Below are 7,500 nucleotides of genomic sequence, written 5' to 3'. Positions count from 1 at the left end.
ATTCGAAACTAGGATTGTTTCCCTATTATGTCAACACCTTGCGATAAGAGACCTCGAGGTCTTCGCTGTTTTGGGAATTCTGTCATCACGTCTGATAGGGACTTTTGCTCGAGTCTGTTTCGGTCGAGTACGTGTCTTTGTTGAACAGACTGATTTCATACGCGTATGTCTTTGCCGAATGCCACGTGCAGATTTCACAGTTTGTATGTAAAGTTGCGTCACATTCGAAGCTTCTGGAAAGAATTGTGTCCCAAAACGTTTTGTGTCATCTCCACTGTCCAGCTTTCATAAGGAAGAGATTTCATTCGGGCTTAAATCCACAAAGCGTTCACATCTCTCTCTCTCTCTCTCTCTCTCTCTCTCTCTCTCTCTCCATACTTGAGATTATATTAACGTAACGTAAATTGGTCACTCGTAACTTGTAGAATTCAGATTTGATATTTCTTAGAGTTTATTTAGTGTTATTTAATGCTTTTTGTGGAATCTGAACAAACATTGTGTGTAACGGCGCCTGGTTTTTGTGAGTGTGAAACAAGCTGCAGAAAAGAAAGAAAGAAATTGGTGTACCATGAAGGTAAAGTGTGTTATATTTTTATTACTTGCAACTAATAACTAATAGTCATTGATTTGGTAAGAAACTAATAACTATTGGTTACGATGGTTTACAGAACTAATAACTAATAATTACGATGGTTTAAGTGAAACTATTTACAGTTTTACACATTGCAAATTTTTTTGTTTGTTTCGTTTGAAGCGCATTTATCCATTTTCTTATTGAAATGTTTATTTTTGGTGCATTTATCCATTTACTTATTGAAGTGTGTGTTTTTATTTTATATTCTGTGTGATTAATACTTTTTGCAATTTTGGCATTTTCCACATTTTTCTGTGTTTTCATTTGTATTCAGAATTTAATTAACTTAGTTATTTTCATTACTTAATCATTGCACATTGAATTGAAATTGACACTTGTGAATTAATTTGCATTTAATTAGAATTCTTTTCAAGTTTCATTATTGTTTAGCACTTGTGAATTAATTTCCAAATTTTAGATATTACCTAACACTTTTGAATTTTGATTGAATTAATTTTCTTGAATTTTGTGATAAATTAATTTTGATTTAATTTTACTTAATTGATTCAAGAATTAATTAAACTTTGCTTTGTTTTCAAGTAACAGTAATTTTCCCTGATATTGTGAATTTCACTAAAAATTTTGAGATAAATAAAAAAATTTTGTATTTAAAATTTTTATGAGTGTTTTAATTTTAACCAGTATACAAATATTGATGTTAGGTAGAAACATAGAGTGGTAATTGATCTGTTTTCTTTCAATTTACTTGAAGTGAGTTAAAACTTTTAAAGTTGTTGATGGAGTGATGCCCTTTGATTAATTTAATTACTTACAAGATTACCTCACACCTGTTTTGATGAACTTAGTCTGATTTTCTGCAATACTGGTAAGTTGTTAAGGGATCACTGTTGCCTTTAGAGTATTCAGTTGTTTAGTACCTGTGATGAGGGTTCAGGTGTCTGGCTGCTGTGAGGTAACAATTAATGAATGGTAAGTTTAGTAACCAGATACTTGGCACTTCGTCACAATATATATATATATAATATATATATATATATATATATATATATATATATATATATATATATATATATACACATATATAGATCGTTCAATTATAGACAATCTTCTCTTCTAACCCTCATTTCGAGACCGAAAAATTTTACATTTTCGTTGGCTTAACAACAACAACAACATCAACAACAGGTCTTGTAATCAACTAAGCCAAGCAACATTTGATCGGGTCAGCGCTGTGACGGGTGACCATCCACAAAGGCTTAACGAGTCGCAATGAGGCCGGAGAAACTATTGAAAGCGAGAAAATGTAATAACAGCAATAGGAGACTGGAAGCAACTCGGATTTTCGGGTACGGAGGAGGAGGAGGAGATGGGTATCTCCATGGGTGTTGGAGGGGGGTTAAACCTGCAGTACATTTCACCCATGTCAAGGGGCTATAAAAAAAAAAAAAAAAAAAATAGAATCGACAAGAACTCGGACGATTATATGTTGCTAGAATAACATTTGGCAGCGACGAGGTATACGAGTGAACGAGAAAGCATAAAATCGAGAATAAACACGGCTGATTACATGTTATTATGATGAAATACCTCTCCCAGCGAGTACAGCCAAATGCAGGGCCGAACTCGCTTCCTTGACAAAATAACCACCCCCACCCCCCCAAAAAAAGAAAAAAAATCACCAGGCACTTCAATTTCCCACTCAATGGCTGTTGCAATAACAGGGAAGACAATCAACAAACCCTCAATGCAGGCTAATTTATGACCTCTAATAACGTCGGTAATTTAATTGACCTGACCCAGATCGGGGCTCTCTCTCTTAAATAGGTTCCCGTTGTAAATCCAGTTCGCAGGGCGAATGAAGGTGTTTGTTCTACTGTACAGTACTCTCTTCATTACCCTCCGTGTACAAGACAGGTACAGTAAACTGTAAATTCATGAATATACACAACGCTGACCAAATGATCCATCTCTCAGAGGTTTCGTATTGATTTGCGATATCTATAATTGGTCACCCCGGGTGTTTTGCTTTTCTACATGGGAAACGAAGTTGCGAGTAGTGTATAATGCTGTACGGACACACAAAGGAATTTTAAACGAGAGAGAGTAAAAAGAAGGAATTCTCATTTCTTTTACAGAGTAAACATCACTTTTACACTTTAAGCTTTGTCAATCCGAGTATCGACATTCTTCGTTTTCATCCGAAGCATTACAAAAGTTGTTTTTATATTATGCTAAGACACTGTCGTGCGTGTGAATGTATACAAGCAAAATTGAAGTCTATACGTCTGCGGCAACTGGAGAAAACAAATAAAAGAACAAGGGATAATAATAAATAATAAACACACACAAACAATTATTGTGAATTCACAGCTCACGAGTTTGGGAGGAGCAGGTGGGCGGTACCTAAATAATGCGCCCATCGACGTGCTAGCTATTTGGAAATTAAATATCTTATGCCGCAAAAACATACAGCCTGATCAAAGCCGTGGGAAAGGATATTCTTGTTAAATGGGAAATGATTGCTGCTCGTATTTACGTTCATAACACTTCGCTTATTGCTTCGAAGAAGCAGGGAAACTAACAACAGCATTCCAATGTTCCCGGGTGCGACCTAGCGCTCCTCACTACTGTAGATTGGAAGCTAAAAGATATACTTAAGGAGAGTAGATATATTTATGTATAAGATGAAAAAAAATACATTTATTATATTTATGGGTTTCTTGCGTCGGATGAATCGAATACATGCCTATGGATAAAAAGCAACTATGTATGTATATGTGAATGTATGTGTGAGAGAGAGAGAGAGAGAGAGAGAGAGAGAGAGAGAGAGAGAGAGAGAGCACTCTGGAAATCAGAAACGAATATGTAATACGTATTCTGAAAACTGCTAAGATAAAAATATCCAGAAAACTGCTTAGATAAAAGAACGAGAAGAAATAGGAGGGAAGGCACAAAGACATTGCAGAAAGAATTTAGATACGTAGTGGAGAGAGAGAGAGAGAGAGCCGAGAGGAGAGAGAGAGAGAGATGAGAGAGAGAGAGAGAGAGAGAGAGATTTTGGGTATTACACATGGAAAAGGGCTACTGAAATTTTAGATCAAAACGGCAAGGAAAAATAAAAGAACTGATTAGCGTGTGTATGAGAGAGAGAGAGAGAGAGAGAGAGAGAGAGAGAGAGAGAGAGACTTATGATGGTCATAAACGCAACATATTACCCTTATGCGGCAATTGGGAAGAAGATGGAGGAGTTTACACTCCATCAAAACTTCGGAGAACAATCTCTGGCTTCGGTAATAAAAAATCCTTGCTCCCGACGCCCCCATCCCCCCACCCCCACCCGCATCTCTCTCTCTCTCTCTCTCTGACCACTTCTTGCTCTTACATTTCTTCTTGTCTTTTCATTTTCCGTGTACTTGTGAACGAAAAATCTAGAGTTTATTTACATAATTTTATTGTGTAATTCCCAAAATCTCTCTCTCTCTCCACCTTTTGCTTCTCCACCCCTTCTTTTCTTCTATTTTTCCATGTACTTGTAACTGAGATTTCTATGATTTATTTTTCATATTTTTTTTGTCTAATTGCCAAAATCTCTCTCTCTCTCTCTCTCTCTCTCTCTACACTTCTTGCTTTTACATCCTTTTAGTTCTTTTATTTTTCCATATACTTGTAACTGAGATTTCTATGATTTATTTTTCATATTTTTCCATTATTTCGAAAATTAATATAATACGATCTAAAGGACATTATCCAGTTTTTACAAATTTTTCCGTTTGAGAAGAAACACTAAATGTTTAAGTTGTAAATGAATATTTTCCCATAAGCGAAGCCCGGCTATACGTGAAAATAATCGTATCTGTCTCTGTCTATGTCTCTGTCTCTGTCTCTCTCCTCTTTCTCTCTCTCTGTGTCTCTGTCTCTGCCTCTCTCAGTATATATATATATATATATATATATGGATATATAATATATATATATATATATATATATATATATATATAGATATATATATATTATACATATATATATATATATATATATATATATACACATATATAAAATGTATATAAATAAATACATATTGGTTTTATAGTATAAATAAATAAATAAACACACACAGGCCCACACATATTATATATATATACACACACACACACACACACACACACACACATATATATATATATATACTATATATATATATATATAATATAGTACGAGAGAGAGAGAGAGAGAGAGAGAGAGAGAGAGAGAGTGCCACTCTCGTTTATTTACGAAATCCAGGACTGGACAACATTTTTAAAAATCGATAGATACAAACTGCATACAAAAACGGGAGACTAAAAATAATGAAGAACAAATAAAGAGAGAGATAGACCGGAGGAGAGCACCTAGGGAGTCGAGAGTTTGCAGCCATAATTGTTTACACTGGCAAAATGTTTGGCATGTGCTGTAAATCACTCGTGATAAATACTACATCTTGTTAAACACTGTAACAGCCCCATTTCTGAAATTTAAGCAACGGTGGTGTCTAGGGTCAAAGTTACAGACGTATAAGGGTGGTGTAGGGTAAAGTGGTAACACGTGTATATATATATATATATATATATATATATATATATATATATATATATATATATATATATATATATATATATTATATATATATATATATATATATATATAATATATATATATATATATATATATATATATACATGGACAGTATTTATGTGAGAATATATCTAATATATATATGTTATATATATATATATATATATATATATATATATATATATATATATATATATAACGTTATATATATATATATATATATATATATATATATATATGTATAATCTACGTTATATATATATATATATATATATATATATATATAAATATATATATATAAGCTTTTATTCAGGCATAGTCGAGGCACTAATTATAATGAAAGTGCTTCCAAAAAAAAGGCTACGAGGTAAACAAGAAGATCAAGAATACCAGATGGATGATTGTCAAAAGGGTATTCTTGAAGTTTTTGTTTACCTTGTGATCTTCTTTCCATCTATGTTGAATTTGCGCCCCGACAAAGCCTGAATAAGCGCTGGGTACTGACTTTCTGCGTATCATTTTCCTGTGGTATTCGCAATATATAATGAAGTCACATGCATCTACTGTGATTTTCTTAAAGGAATATATATATATATATATATATATATATATATATATAATATATACAGACATCTCATGCATATGTTTGTGCTTTTTTTAGTTTTATGCCGTATGGAATCACAAGCACCCAAATCAAACTAAAGCACACAAACAAATGGACAAACATCTCTCTCTTTCTTTCTCTCTCTCTCTCTCTCTCTCTCGTACACTACATAAATACATATAATATATATATATATAATAGTATATATAGTATATGATATATATATATGTATATATGTGATAGTTACCTATTACAAAACACAAAAACCAACTTTAACTTTTATTCAAAACCTTGAAAGGCAAGTGAAAAAAAAGGCGTCCAGAAATAATACTGGCTGCCTTCCTTATTTCGCTCGAAAAAAAAGTATATAAAAAAATACTCATGAACATAAATGCCTTCCTGAATTACTCCCAGCCTCAATAAAAAGAAAAAAAACTCACCACAGGGAAAATAAAAAAATGATGATTATAATAGGAAAACACGACTACCAAACTTCACGAAAGAAAAAAAAGAAAAAAGGTGACAAAAAGTATATAATAAATTTTACGACGGGTAAAAGGAATATTGTCATGACTCCTAAACCCATAAAAACACACAAAAACACTCACACAAATACACAGTACACAAACTGAAAAAACACACAGATGCACACAAACACTAAAAGAAAACACACACACACTTACACAAATACTCACAAAAACACACACAGACGCGCAGAAACACTCACATACACATACACGCACTCAAAACACTCACAAGCACACAAACTCACACAAAAAAACGCAAACACAGACGCAAACAAACACACAAAAAACCCAACCACACTAAAATTCATATACACACAAACGCGCGTGCGCAGCTAAACACTTACATAAAAACCCACAAACAGAGAAAAAACCACATACGCGCACATACACTAAAAACACACGCACACACACACTTACACAAACACGTGAAAAAACACTAACACAAACACAAAACACACCCCTAATTTTGGGCTTACATGAGAGCCCAAAACAGACACAACTCTTCGGGCCTATTAGAGCCGTGCTATGGGCTTTAGGTCATCAAAAACACAAACACACGCACACTTACACAAACACTAACACAAACACAAAGGACGCCTCCTAATTTTGGCTTACCACGAACACCACCACCACCATCACCAACAGCAGCTTTCGGGAACTTCATTAAAATTAATGAGAAAAAGGATTGATACACTACGGCTCGTCTATGTAGATTCCATTACGCCCTACAGAGAGAGAGAGAGAGAGAGAGAGAGAGAGAGAGAGAGAGAGAGAGAGAGAGAGAGTAAAATGTTCGTTTCGTTCACTTAAGACTGAAACATCCTATTTAAAATCAGTCATAAAAAAGCATTTGCGGAGAGAGAGAGAGAGAGAGAGAGAGAGAGAGAGAGAGAGAGAGAGAGAGAGAGAGAGAGTAAAATGTTAGTCTCATTCACTTCGACTGAAACATTCCATTTAAAATCAGCCATAAAAAGGTAATATTTGCAGAGAGAGAGAGAGAGAGAGAGAGAGAGAGAGAGAGAGAGAGAGAGTAAAATGTTAGTCTCATTCACTTCAGACTGAAACATTCCATTCAAAATCAGTCATAAAAAAGTAATATTTGCAGAGAGAGAGAGAGAGAGAGAGAGAGAGAGAGAGAGAGAGAGAGAGAGAGAGAGAGAGAG

The 7,500-nt window shown here is 34.0% G+C and overlaps 1 long non-coding RNA gene across 1 annotated transcript in view; it reads right to left on the bottom strand.

Annotated features, from left to right (window-relative positions):
* LOC135198404 (uncharacterized) overlaps nucleotides 1–7,500 on the bottom strand; it is a 718,193-nt gene that overhangs the window by 159,751 nt on the left and 550,942 nt on the right. The window lies entirely within an intron of this gene.

Source organism: Macrobrachium nipponense, chromosome 22 (assembly GCF_015104395.2).
Source record: "Macrobrachium nipponense isolate FS-2020 chromosome 22, ASM1510439v2, whole genome shotgun sequence".
NCBI lineage: Eukaryota > Metazoa > Arthropoda > Malacostraca > Decapoda > Palaemonidae > Macrobrachium > Macrobrachium nipponense.
The sequence above is the reverse complement of the archived record's forward strand: the minus strand, read 5'-3'. Positions and strand labels throughout refer to the sequence as shown.